This window comes from Canis lupus, chromosome 3 (assembly GCF_011100685.1).
Source record: "Canis lupus familiaris isolate Mischka breed German Shepherd chromosome 3, alternate assembly UU_Cfam_GSD_1.0, whole genome shotgun sequence".
Lineage (NCBI taxonomy): Eukaryota > Metazoa > Chordata > Mammalia > Carnivora > Canidae > Canis > Canis lupus.
The window spans coordinates 16401663-16414559 of record NC_049224.1 but is presented as its reverse complement, the minus strand read 5'-3'; the positions used below and the strand labels follow the sequence as shown (position 1 = coordinate 16414559).

Below are 12897 nucleotides of genomic sequence, written 5' to 3'. Positions count from 1 at the left end.
GATATCATAATGCATGCAAAGTATCAATTGAGGATATTCTGCTAAAACACTAAGCAAATTGTCATATTCTTTTTGAATTCTCATCCCATGTGGCAAATTTTTGGATCTGATCTCTATCGGTAGTCTCTTACCCTCTTCCTTATTTCTATATACTCGGAACCAAGCCTCTGAGTCTTCTGCTCACTAACCATTTATGCTTGCTTTGTAAAGAAGTACCTCTCTAGACACTATGTTTAACAGTCTAGCCATTTCCTAGAAATGCAACAAAAAATGAAGAAGCCAACTCCCTTTTATGCACCAGGGATTGGCCCACTTAATTTTATTAGATACCTCCGTGGATACACAGGCAAATGCGATAAGGACTAAAATAAAATCCACATCCTAAATCATGGCAACCAATAAAAACATATTGATTAATACATGGCTAAAGCAGATACTATGTAAGAGTAATAAAGTAGATGAAAATATTTTGTAAATTCTTTAGCACTGTACACACATTACTGTGATTGTTTTTCCTTTAAGACATCGCACTGAGAATGAATTAAATAAGATGCCAATTGCCTATTAAAAACGTAGCCTTAATTAGTAGTTGGGAACCCCCCTCTTTGTATTAAAGGGCAATAACGATGGAAAGACCTGCTACATGTGGGATCTTTCTTTTCTTTATCCGAAGTCGGTGATGCTATTTGGATAATAACTGATGAAAGGACTAGGGTGCCAACCAATTTGCAGTTAAGTGGCTAATTAAGACCCAAAGCAAAGCTGCCAGGAGGTTGGTTCTCTTACTTTAAAGTGACACATAAAAGCAATTAGATTGGGACTGGCTTTGCTAGGACATATTTAAATTTGGACAAAAGTTTGGGCCAGTTATTATTTTATGTTAATATATTCCTCTATAAGACAGCATCAGAGAGAAAAAGGAATCATTTAGGACATAGAAATAAATTAGAATATTACTTAGATTCGCCAAACTTCAGATATGAGAAAAAGAAAAACTATAATATCATCTCTCTGTTTGCAGTCCTAACAGGGGTACTCTATGTAATTAGATTCCCTGCTCTTAGCGGAAATGAGTAGAGGTGCATGGAGCACAGTCATCCAAGGAGAGAAAAATCTCTTAATCCTCAGGTCTGTTGTCACCTGTCTGTCATATTGCATGAGTATGACATCTAGCCCAGAATGGCATGATTTTTAGAATTGTTATACTTTAACTTCGGACAATCCAGTGTTAACATTTAAATATAGCTGCTCTAATAGCACTGCGGGGAAAACAGATTCTCTCTGGGTGTAGAAAAAAGGTTTGAAGTTGATGAGGAAAAGTAGAGAGAACTGGAGAAGATGAAAATTATAACACAAATTATCCACGTATAAGGGAATGGTGGTTGGGGAGAGTAGACAATCTTTAAAATCACAGCTCCAGTGGCATCTTAGAGTTGTGGGGAAGCCCAGTCCATTTATACCTTGCTCTTGTGATTTATGATGTCACCATTAAACCCCCTGATGGCATTATATCCTTGTAATTTGCAGTTCCCTAGCATTTTTTCTATCTACAACTCAATAACTCATTGTGTAGCTATTTCACACACACATAAACACACACATTAGTGTGAATATGTGTGTGCTGAATCTGTCGTATGATTTTTGATGTAATAATAAGTTGGGTTAACAAAAGGCAAGAAATCAGGGGCTGGATGCATAGCCACTGTATCGCCAGTTTCCCCGTGAGGCATCATAAGGAGACACGGCACTGCATGTTGCTATAAACAGATTTCACTTTGATTGTCTATATATTCTTTTTAAGAATTAAAGAAGCAAAACTGTTTGTGAGAGGCAGCCAAAAGCCATTATTGAAGGAAATATGTGAGATTGCACAGAGATAAAGAAGGAAATATATTCAATTCACCTCAACATTTCAGTAATAGGATTAGAACATAATAGGATTAGAAATATTAAACCTTCAGGGCTAAATTCTACTGCCCCAGGAGATACCTGGTGGGATCTCTTCACTGTCCAGGGAATCTCTGTTTCCTTTCAGAGAGTCTGGTCATGGCCAGTAATTGTAACACCATAAATCTGAGAAAGAGAAGGTTTAGGAACCTTTGCTTTAAGACTATAATACAACTAGTCATTAGCATTTCTGTGGGGGTGAGAGGTGGTTTTCAACATCTCTTATGCTAGCTTTGAAACTGACTTCTGTAATTATTCTCCAACGGAAACATGAATGCCAGCAACTTTCTGGGGAGTTATTTTTATTTCTATTTGAATATTTTAGCTACAATGCTGGATATGCACTGCTGGATCTCTGAGAATGCTGTTCTAAAATGCTATATTTATAAAATGACCAAAGAGCACATGCTGCCTGGATTAAATTTATCCCAAGATGAGAGGTTTTATCTCTAATCATCTGCTTGTTGACTAATCTGGAGGCATCTTGTGCAGGTTTGACGGTTGAGACGTAACAGGCTAAAGTGATCCAGATCCTAAAGGGGTATCCCTTTGTCTTTGCCTTTGCCATCCTGAGACATGAAGACAGTGAAGGTGGCTGCTCTGAATTCATCACACCTTAGAGTAGCATCCTCACTGAAAGAGACTGCTGGTCTGATAGGAGAAAAAAAAAGTACTCTTTGAAAGCAGCATAATCTATAAAACCACAAAATTATGTAGTTCTCAGGAAAACATTTTTAAGAGATGTAGGGTAGCTTTTCCACAATGCATTTAAAGCCCACATCAAGTATAATTTTGAAGAGTACTTGTTTCTATGGAATTGAATTCCATCTACTCTGTGGCCCATGTCACATTATAATGTTGTTACTTGCATCTGAGTGTGATATACTAGACTGTGAGCTCCTTGGAAAAAGAAACGTCTACCTTGCCATGTTTATATTCCTAACAGTATCCCACACAACTCTAGGCACATTGGAAGCATTCACTAAACACACCTTAAGAAAGGTTGACTGCTTGCTTCTCCGGGTTTAAGACAATGGTGAGCAATATGTCCCTGTTATCTGCCTCAATTTCTTCCACAGGATTGTTTTTTGGTTTTTTGTTTGTTTGTTTGTTTTGTTTTGTTTTGTTTTGTTTTGCGTTAGGGATCATACAATTCTAAATTGGGATTAGATCCTGTGTCTTGCAGATCTTCCTCCCATTAAGTGAAAAACAAAAAAAAAACAATAAGAAGGATATCCATAACAAGTTCAATATCCAAGGCTTTCTCTTTGGAAGCTTTTAATGCCAGCAAAGAAAAATTAATGAATGAGAAAAATTTAAGATACAGAGTTTTGGAGTGAGAATAGAATCATTTACCTTTCTACTATCCTATACTAGAGCCTATCAAAAATTGTAAGCAGCTTTTCTGCTGGCTACATCCCACCCACCCCCCTGCCCATGGGTTATTTTCTTTTCTATTAAGTAATTCCTTAATGCCCAAAAAGTTAAAATTCTGTTGAAAAGAGAGTTCTTAGTATCTTCTAAGATTCAAAGCCTTACTGTGATGTTTTTCTTGATTTTGTAATTTTTAAAGTGCTACCTGTATAGTTAAATGTCTCTTTCATGATATATTTATTTTACAATATTTCCAAGTTTATATACATTGTATAGATAGATGCTGTGTAATCAGAATCTTACTCTCAAGCACTGTCCACCTCATTTTGATATGTTATCTAATACTTTTGAGAAGCTATCCAAACTTTTGGCCTTTTCTAATCCTCATCTCAATATGAAATCATAATAGTAGCCAAAGAAAAAAGGAGAATGGAAAATATGTCAATCCCTGTTCTATTTGGGTTTCCCCTGAGGCTAATAGAAGCATTGTCTTTCCATTTTCCAGCCAATATTTTAGAGGTAAATGAAAATGTCCACCAAAAAATGAGGTATTTCAAACACATTTTATGAACCATTTAATATTTCTTCACCAAGGAAAACATGCATTAGTTATGGTCAAAGGCAGAAAAAAAATTATTTTCTTGATTTTTAAATGAGATATGGTTCAATTACAAAGTAGTCTTCTCTTAAGATTAGTATGTAATCAGAGGGAGCTGATTCATTTACCAATTTTTTCCCTCCTTTGCATTTGATAAAAATCAAAGATGAAGGTCTTTGACTTGGCTAATCCAGTTATCTCATGTCTTATTGGCCTTGCTCTGGGTGGGAGTCACTTCTGGAAATGATATGCTGCTCCTCAATCATAGCCATGTATTATCTGAAAGCCAACATGGTTTTAGCAGTTTGGCGTTCTATTTTTTTTTTTTTAAGATTTTATTCATTTACTCATAAGAGACACAGAGAGAGAGAGAGAGACCCAGGCAGAGGGAGAAGCAGGCTCCCTGCAGGGAGCCCGCCGTGGAACTCGATCCCGGGACTCCAGGATCAGGCCCTGGGCTGGAGGCGGCGCTAAACCGCTGAGCCACCTGGGCTGCCCAAGACAGAATGTTTATTTTTATTTTTTAAGATTTTATTCGCAGTTTGGCATTCTAAAGAGAGTTGCTGGAATAGATACAGCATACAGAGGTGTGTGTGTGTGCATGCACATGCATACTCACATGCCCTGCACATGTGCGCGCATGCGTGTGTAATCCTTAAAAAAAGAGACATCTGTTCTGCTAATAGCCGTGTACTTGAACCCATCTACAGTTTGGTTGTACATCAGTTATGATGTGTCTCTTTCTAACAGGAAGGATACCGATTTTGATGAATAGCTAAAAGGTAAGATCATTCTTAAAGGTGTGAGTGATTAATAATGGCCATGCATAGATTTTTTTCTAAGAGTGTAAATAAAATATATCATTCACATGAAGGGCAGGAGTTTGGCAGAATGACTCATAGTGCATTTTAAAGCATAAAAAGCCAAACCTAGGGTCTCTTCTAAGTGTGTCAAAGAGGAAGCTGGCTTAACCATTTGAAATATTCAAGTAGATATTAGAATATTTGAGTGGATAATAGAAATTATATGCCATAGGATATACTGAAGACAATTAATATTTTTAGTTACCATCAATTAGACAAAATCAAACTTTTTTTTAGTAGTGAAAAAATAATAGCCTTACAGGGGAAAATGGATAAAAGATAGAGATGACATTTCTCTACCATGGCACTTGGACAATTTACTTCACCCCAACCAAGATTTACTATATAACCCTTAGATTGGAGTTCCTGTGGGCAGCTGTTGTATTAGCATAAAGCTTGGTTCTAACATGGCCAGCATTCACACCAAAGTAGACGGGCACTATGAAATTGCTACCTAATACAATAAGACTAAAAAAACTGTTATTTGAAGACAGAAGATTTATTCCAGTAGTGATATCAAAGTACAATAACAAACGACCTATGGTTGGTCTGTGTTTATTCTCTGCCAATGGTCTAGAGCTCATGATATTTTCACAAGGCATAAGAAAACAAGCTCCTTGGTGATACAGTACTCCATGACATTCTCTCCTATGGTCCAGTGCCCAAGAGATTGTGAAAGAGTTTCGGGCCTGGGGTCAAGGAGAGATTCAACTTTTCTTTTACAAGTCACAGGTGAATGGACAAGTACTAGTTTATACCTTTCTAGCATGAATTGAAAGTGAAAAAACAGATGACTGTCAAAATAAACTGTGTAAAAAAGAACACTGAAGACTGTCTAGGATCAAATGCTCATTCCCACTAGAGATTAAAAAAAAATCATTGTTTGACTCTTTTAAGAATAAAATCAAGTCCTGAATTTTTAAAGAACTTATTGACTTAATTCCTATAGAAAAATTTATGAATGTAATTATCATTTGATACCTCTCCCTGTGAGGACATAGGGCATACATTCTGGGCATGACAAAAGGCACAGTGACATTCTCTCTCTCCAGTTATCATGGCCTCCCTCCTGTGTTCTTTAGCTGCCAATGTTCCCTGATAGTCAAGACTTGTGTAAACAAGCCAAGCATGAGGTCTATTGATGGACAGAGATCTGACGAACACCTAACACCATCAGGAGCACGACTTTTCAATTGGAAAGGCAAAAACATAGGAAATACCAAAGGATCATGTCACAGGTGAGACTTCACTTACATCAAGGTCTTCCTAGTATTTTTGGAAACTAAACTCCCTTTGAGAAAATCTAAGATATAATATGCTTTACTGACTTGAATACCACAGAGTCTGTCATCTTCATTCTTCTAATTCTCTTTTCTCTCAAAATACACATGTTGGGGATCATCCTGCCTATGGGTGTGGGGGTGCATATATGTGTGTACATCCTAGGAATAGATCTGAATATCTTGGGCTTCCTGGAATAGTAGGACTTAAAATTGGCTCAGTTCTACTATTTAATACATTTCAGGATTGGGAGATTTTTGGATAAATATGGGACATGTTGCTTATAACACATATCCAAATACAGAACTCAAAGGTGTGTTTCCAGAATAGAAATATTTAAATAATTATCTGTATCTGGTAAGCACTCTAGTAAGGTACCATCATGTGTTACACTCAAAATTCTAACTCTAAATTATAATGTCTTGGCTAATAAAAACTAAAGCATCAAATATCTCAGAGAAATCAGAAAGGCGATGCTGACGGAGGTAAATAAGGATATAGAAGTATTAAAAAGGATATACTATATTGCCCTATTCCAAAGTTCCTTTATAGAATATACCTACTTGGAGATTTCATTAAAAACACATTTATGGGATGCCTGGGTGGCTTGGCAGTTGAGCGTCTGCCTTTGGCTCAGGGCTTGACCCCAGGTCGGGGGATTAGTCCCACATCAGGCTCCCTGTGAAGAGCCTGCTTCTCCCTCTGCCTGTGTCTCTGCCTCTCTCTGTGTCTCTCATGAATAAATACATAAAATCTTAAAAAAAAATTTATACTTTCATTTACCAAATATTAATAACAATACACTGACCAGTATAATGTGGGTCAGTATAATGTGTGTGTATATATATATATATATATGTATATATATATATATATATTCACATTGTGACCTATCAGAAAATGAAGTATACTAATCAGACAATTAAACAACTACTATGAAGCTTTATCAACAAATTTTGCTTTTCTTTCTCTTGACTTTGTCTCCCAAAGGTAAGAGTAAGCAAATCATTTCTTCCTTTGTCTTTCTTTTTGTCGGATATACTACAATAGAGTAAATGAATCTACGTGGTTGTCTTCCTCATTTCATGTGGCCTGGGTTATTAAAGAGTCTGCTGATTCTCTAGACTCTTTCCTAATGGGATCCTTCCCAGGCTTTCCTTTTCCCTATCCTTTAAAGGAATCTTCAGGGAGCAAGTGGATGCCACTAACCAAACAATAAGTCCAAAGACGATTGCGCTTTCTTCCTCTTAAGCTGATTGTTGTTGTGGCCAAGTGGCAAAATGGGACACGTGGAATAAGAACAAGCTGACAACCAGATGACATGTATATAATTCCAACATGAGAATCAAATAATTGAAGTGGTTAAGACACACAGCCATACTTACTTTGGGTTTCCCCAAAGGGCACATTCTCTAAAACCTATCTCCAATTTCATGCCTTCTGTGATGACACAGAGGTTCTTTCATGTACTTTCATTTTCCCTTTTTATCTTGCTCTGACCATCACCACTTCTGTTTAACTCCTCTAGTCTTCTGGATCTGGAAAGATCCCAGTTTTGTTTAGGCAAAAGACTTTTCTATGCTGGGTCCTTGACTATGGTGTTATTAATGGTTTCCTGATTTAGACCATGATTGCTGTTCTTTTGTTTTATTTTCTTTTACTTCCTTATTCTTCCTTCATTGCCATAGTACCATTTGCAGATTAGCTCTCATTTAAGAGTCAACTAGCTCCATAACTTAGCAAATCAATAAATTGTTCACCAAATGACCAACAAAAAGACAGCCTGATAGAACAGTAATATGAAAAATTAGTCTTTTTCCCTAAAACACACCTCGTTCTAGTCATCAATACAATATATTGTACAAAAAGGGTGACTATTCTTCCTTGGAATTGCAATTAGCACCTCCATTCAGAGTGTAGCCGTACTTTAGTTTTAATTGCTTGTTTTAAAGGCATTTTGTTTGATTCCTCTGACTCAAAATATACACAATCAGACTAAACAGGTGTTTTAGTGAGAAGAGTGTTTACAGAACAATTCAGGTGAGGTATTTCCAGATTGACTGGATGCAATTTTAATGACACAATCATCCTCAAGTGTGTGCTAACTCCTACTACATTCCAATGACTTATTTATCAACATCACAGAGTGCAGGGGGATCTTTTCCCCTTTACTTTAAATATTTTATACTGACTTTTTGAAATCACTAAAAAAAGAAAAAGGAAGAGGAGGAGGAGGAGGAAGAAGATGAAAAAGGGGGAGGCAGAGGAGGAAGGTGAAATATGCCAGCAAAAAATAATGAAATCACAAAACTATATTCCAATGATGCTAAACTTTGCTTCAATTAAATTTAGTCTCTTCTACTTCCAACTCACAAGCCTCCTTTGGCGTCATCAGGCTCCAATATACTTTCCAGTAAGTTCCAAAGAATCCATAAGGTATAAAAATTCCAGAAAAATTATTTGTTGGAGATCAAATGTAAATAGATATATGTTCAGCATCTGAATGTTACAGAAAACTTCTCCAAAATGGCCCATATGTTCTTCTAGAAAAAGCAACAGTCCTGACAGTGAACCATGAAATATTCTGGAGGCAAATGGCAGAGTGCCAGTGTCTTAAGGGACAGCATTTTCCACTTTAAATAACAGACAAAATAAAGCTTTAAAATGTTCTTGGTGATGTATGATTCAGTAAACCCTTCAAGGCAATGTAAAGGAAAACCTTTCCTTCTTAAGAATGATGTTGGAATGAAACACAAAAATTAAGAATTCCTCTGCCAGGCAGCATAAAGAATCAATTGGTGGCTTTCTGAAATTCAGGAAATCCAATGAATTGATAGACTGTTAGGAACCAGGCCACACACACTGAAAGTGATTCTTTATAAGTACAAGATACCAGAGATAACACAAAGCTCCTCTGAAAGCACTGAGCATAAGTACACACTAAAAGAAACTAAATTGTGTACTAGCAGGAAATGAAAAAAGCTTATTTTTTAATAGGCATCTGCAAATGGGGACATTTGGCAAGGGTAAACCAAAGCTTAATTGTAAGATAAGCAATTTACAGGTAAATATCAAACTTTATTTTTTTCAATTCTCATTTGATTTTTGTCATTTCTAGTTCACTTACCCTGTCTCTAAAAATGGCAAAATCTCTATCACAAAATAATTTGGATTTAATTGACATTACCCAAGGCAAGCAAGCTGGAAGTATAATTCTTTTGAAAGCAAACACCTTTTGATGACTGCAAGAATCAAGTATGATCAGAGAATTGTTCTTGGTCATATACAATAGTCTACTCATCTTTATGTGACCTGTGACACAAAAATTAAAATACATAAAATGGTCCTTTAAAAATTATAAATAATCAGTGGGGCAGCTGGGTGCCTAAGAAAAGTCTTTATATTATGATAGAAGAAACATTAGGCTGAACCATTTATTTCATCCATGATTTTATTTTAATATTTAAATTACCATTAAGACATGTGAAATGTACTCAACTAATATCATCACAAATAATTTATGTTTTTTTTCAAAAAAAAAAGTTAAAAATAGGAAGTAAAGGAAAATAAGGAAGCTTTTTAAGACTTCTTGAGTAAATTGCAAAATTAATTATTATAAGAAATTAATCTAAATTTAGAGTTATTACTACTGTTTTTGGTTTCTAAGCATTATTATGGTGTTTGTTTACTGACTAGTAAGCCAGGATCAGAAAACATACAGTTTTAAATTTGTTGGGTGATAATACCCTAGATTATGATTTCTCCTTGTGGCAGGATTTTAATTGTATCTAAATAATTTTAGGGAAAAGACTCTTAAACACTTAGGACAAATAAAATTTAAAATCTGAGAGAAGCAGGAAGATGATGAAATGGGAGTATACTGAGTTTGCCCTGCCCCCTGGACACTCAAAAAATAATTACATCTGTACAACTAACTCTAAAAACAATTTGGCGACTGCAGAACTGTTCTTCCACAGCCAGTCATAGAGAGAAGGCCACATTGGAAAAGAAAGGAGGGGCAGAGACACCATTGGGAACCAAATCCCAACATGGTTAACCACAAATGGGAGGGATATCACAAGCATGAAGAAGTGAGAGGATCGAACCCAACACTAGGCAACTCTAGCACTGGGGACCCATCTTGGAAGAACAAATTCCCATAACATCTGATTTGAAAATCATTTAAAAAGCAGAGAGCTTTAAACTCTGGTGAACCAGAGGATGACGGGAAACCAAATTCCTGCCCTTAAAGAACCAGAATACTAAATAATGGCCTGAGACATACCACAGAAGCAATAGTGTGAAAAGTGTCTGGAGAATACCTGAAGATTTATTAACTAATCTTAGAAACTGTGCCAAAGGGGGAGAGATATACAGGAAATTCCTCTGGTAATAAAAGTGCTGGTTGGCACCATTTCTCTTCTCTTCCCCCAACCTAGATAGCCAGATACCTGTGGGAGCCAGCACTAACACTCTTCATCTACTTTGCTAGTGCTATGTGCCCACCCCAGCATTCCTCTGTGGATCTGCCTCATTCAAACTGCCTGTGTCAGCAGATATCTCCCCAAAGTGGGTCCTGCCCCACCACACCTGGCTGAGGCAGCTCCAACCAGGGCCCGGGCCACTTCAGTGGGATTCCTCCATTGCAAAGACAGGAGATAACCTTATACACCAATGTGCCTGCGGTTCCTGAAGCCAGGTCTCCTGTTGGCTGCCTGGGAAGCAAGCCCTGCCATTTTGTGCACTTGCAGCTATGGCAGAGAAGCTAATTGCTGATGGCGAGGCTGATTGCCCGACCTGCCCAGCAAAGAGCTCACAGGGGCTGTACCTGGCCATCTCAACAGTGTGGGGAGAAAACCATTCCCAGTATACCCAAGGCAGGTAAAGCTGGTTATCACAGCCCACTGAGCTAAAAGCACTTGCAACTCAGCCATAAGAGGGGGGCACCACAGCTCACACCTGGGACACCCCTGGAGTACCTGGTCCTGGTGATCAGAGAGAACTGCATTATGGGGCACCACAGGGCTTCTTCCAAACCAGGTCACTCCTTTTAAAACCAGAAGACATAGGTGACCTACCTAGTACATAGAAACAAACTCAGAGTTAGACAAAATGAGGAGATGGAGGAATATGTCACAAACAAAATAACATAAAACAGAATCACGGTAAAAGAGTGAAATAAAACAGTGATAAGCAAGATGCCTGATAAAGAATTCAAAGTAATGGCCATAAAGATATTCACTTGATTTGAAAAAACAGTGGATAAACTCAGGAAGAACTTCAACAAAGAGATAGAAAATATATATAAAAAAAAAAAAAAAAAAAAAAAAGAATGAGTCAGAGCTGAAGACTTCAACTGAAATGAAAAATATGCCAAACAGAATAAACAACAGGTTTGAGGAGGCTGGAGAATAGATAGACGAGTTGGAAGACAAGATGATGAAACGCAACCAAGCTGAATGGCACAAAGAAAAATAAAAAATGAGAATAGGTTAAGGGAAGTCTGTGACATCATCAAACACAACATTTGTATTTTAGGAATCCCAGAAGGACAAAAGAGAGATAAGGGGCAGAAAACTTATTCAAAGAAATAGTAGTTGAAAATTTCCCAGGCAGCCCAGTGGCTCAGCGGTTTAGCACCACCTTCGGCCCAGGGCCTGATCCTGGAGACCTGGGATCGAGTCCCACGTCAGGCTCCCTGCAAGGAGCCTGCTTCTCCCTTTTTCTCTACCTCTCTCTCTCTCTCTCTCTCTCTCATGAATAAATAAATAAAATCTTTAAAAAGAAAAACAAAAAAGAAAGAAAAGAAAATTTCCCTAAGCTTTAGAGGGAAACACACATCGAGGTCCAGGAAGCACAGAGAGCCCCTAATAAGGTGAACCCAAGGAGGATTCAAGACACATATTAATTAAAATGGCAAAATGCAATGATAAAAAGAAAAGTTTAAAAGCAGCAAGAGAAAAGAAAATAGTGACATACAACAGAAACCCCAAAGGCTATCAGCTGATCTTTCAGCAGAAATTTTGCAGGCTAGAAGAGAGTGGCATGACATATTGAAAGCCTGAAAGGAAAAAACCTACCACCCAGAATATTTTATCTGAAAATGTTATCATTCTGAGCTGGAGGAAAGATAAAATTTCTCAGAGAGACTAAAGTTAAAGGAGTTCATCACCACTAAACCAACCTTACAAAGAATGTTAGAAAGAATTTTTTTCAAGTAAAAAGAAAATGCTATAACTAGAAGTAAGAAAATTATGGAAGGAAAAAATTTCATAAGTAAAAGGAAATATGTAGCAATGGTAATAGATGAATCACTTACAAAGCCAGTATGGAGGTTAAAACACAGAACTAATATCATTAATTATATCTCTAAAAAGTAGTCAAAGGATACACAAAATAAAAAGATGTAAAATATAACATCATAGGCAAAAAAGTAGAAGAAGGAGTAAAAAAATTAGTGCTTTTAGAATGTGTTTGAACTTAAGTGTCCATCAACTTAATATAAACTGCTATAAACATAGGATGTTATATATGAACCCAAATATTAACCAAAAAACAAAAACCTACAATAGACACACAAAAAATTAAAGAGAAAGGAAAACAAACATAATACTACAGAAGACTATCAAACCAGGTCCAGGAAGAGAGCAAGAGAACAAAGGAACAGAGAAAACTATAAACACAAGTAGAAAACAATTAACAAAATATCAGTAAGTACATACCCATCAAAATTACTTTACATGCAAATGTACTAAAGGTTCCAATCAAAAGATATAGGATGACAGAGTGAATTAAAAAAAACAAACACAAGAGCCATCTATATGCTGCCTCAAG

The 12897-nt window shown here is 36.8% G+C and overlaps 1 long non-coding RNA gene across 4 annotated transcripts in view; it reads right to left on the bottom strand.

Moving 5' to 3' along the window:
- The window catches only part of LOC102151391, a 298291-nt gene that overhangs the window by 14519 nt on the left and 270875 nt on the right, over positions 1 to 12897 (bottom strand). The window lies entirely within an intron of this gene.